Here is a 1,758-nt window from a genome sequence, read left to right on the forward strand (position 1 = left end):
AATATCTGATAGTACCCTACAAGTTCTAATAATTAATGCACTTTCGTTGGCATCTTTGGTGCATCCCAATTCTTAACTGCTTAGATTTTCATGGGGTCCACATGTATCCTTTGATACTTACCATATGCCCTAGGAAGTGTATTTTTTAATCCAAAATCCATATTTGGAGAATTTGGCATACAACGTTTCCTTTCTCAGTAGTTCCAAGATCAGTTTCAAATGTTAGCCGTGTTCTTCTTATGAAATTGATGGAACTTCTTACTAATTTCAACACTTTCATTTTTAGTGATAGATGGGTTTGTGGGATACACGAGATGTTGATCTATTTACACTTACAGATGCTCAAGGAGTTATTGATGATAATTCTATTCCAGATGGAATGATAGCAACTAGATGTAATAGGTACCCTCCTTGAAAAGTAAATATTTTTATTGGTGTTGTCGTCTAAATAGGCTTTCCAACCAAGCTGAACTTAGTCAAAAAATGTATCGGCATTCCTATAGTGGTTTGTACTACTTGTAGTACAAAATTTGAAGACATTGGTCATATATTGATCAATTGTGTAGCTGCTGATGAGCTTTGGAAGTTTTTGAGCAAGTGATGCGATATCTCTATTCTAAGTTTTCATGGGGTCGAAGACTTCATTATTTAATTAGATTTTATTCATTTGTCTAATGTGAAATGAGATGTTGATCTATTTACACTTACAGATGCTCGCGGAGTTATTGATGATAATTCTTTTCCAGATGGAATGATAGCAACTAGATGGAATAGGTACCCTCCTTGAAAAGTCAATATTTTTATTGGTGTTGTCGTCTAAATAGGCTTTCCAACCAAGCTGAACTTAGTCAAAAAATGTATCAGCATTCCTATAGTGGTTTGTACCACTTGTAGTACAAAATTTGAAGACATTGGTCATATATTGATCAATTGTGTAGCTACTGATGAGCTTTGGAAGTTTTTGATCAAGTGATGCGATATCTCTATTCTAAGTTTTCATGGGGTCGAAGACTTCATTATTTAGTTAGATTCTATTCATTTGTCTAACGTGAAATGAGATGCATTGGAAGCCCTAATCATGACAATGTGGTGGCTTTTATGGAATTTTAAAAATGGTACTCTATTGGTGATCAAAGAGTTAGACGTAATATATTAATTGGTAGTTTGATTGATTATTATTGTTGTAACATCCTGTTTCGAATTGTCCGTGGTCAGGGGTTTTGGGCCACGAGTTGGGCATGAGGAGGTATCAGATTGCGGCAAGTTGCTAGAAGCGTAGGTCATCTTGTCCCCTTTCCATAGGTATGTGAATCTTTGGAATCATACTTGCACCAAAGGAGCTAAGGAAGTTTGGAGTTTTGGCAATAAGAGCCCCTAAGTTGAGAATCATTGCAGAGGAGTACGCTAGGCGTACATATATGTACGCTTAGCGTACATGTGCACGTGATCCTTAAGCAAGAGCCACCCAGTACGTTGGGCATACCAGGGGGGGTACGCTGGGCGTACTAGGCGCAGAGTGGGAACCCTAATATATTGAGTGACCCTATATGAATAATGAGATGGCCTCATTCCTGGCCACCCATCCCAGAGAATAAACCTTCCAAAAGCTTTAATCCTCGTACATGAGGGTTTATAAGTGCATGAGGGTCTTGAGGATGATTTTGTGAATACTTTGAAGTGAAGAAGGATCATAGAAGGGAAAAGAGTTGGAGTCCAAACTTTGGATCTGAGCTTTCATGGGGTTGGAGCATCAAATGA

The sequence above is a fragment of the Lactuca saligna genome, chromosome 6 (assembly GCF_052625555.1).
Source record: "Lactuca saligna cultivar CGN05327 chromosome 6, ASM5262555v1, whole genome shotgun sequence".
Lineage (NCBI taxonomy): Eukaryota > Viridiplantae > Streptophyta > Magnoliopsida > Asterales > Asteraceae > Lactuca > Lactuca saligna.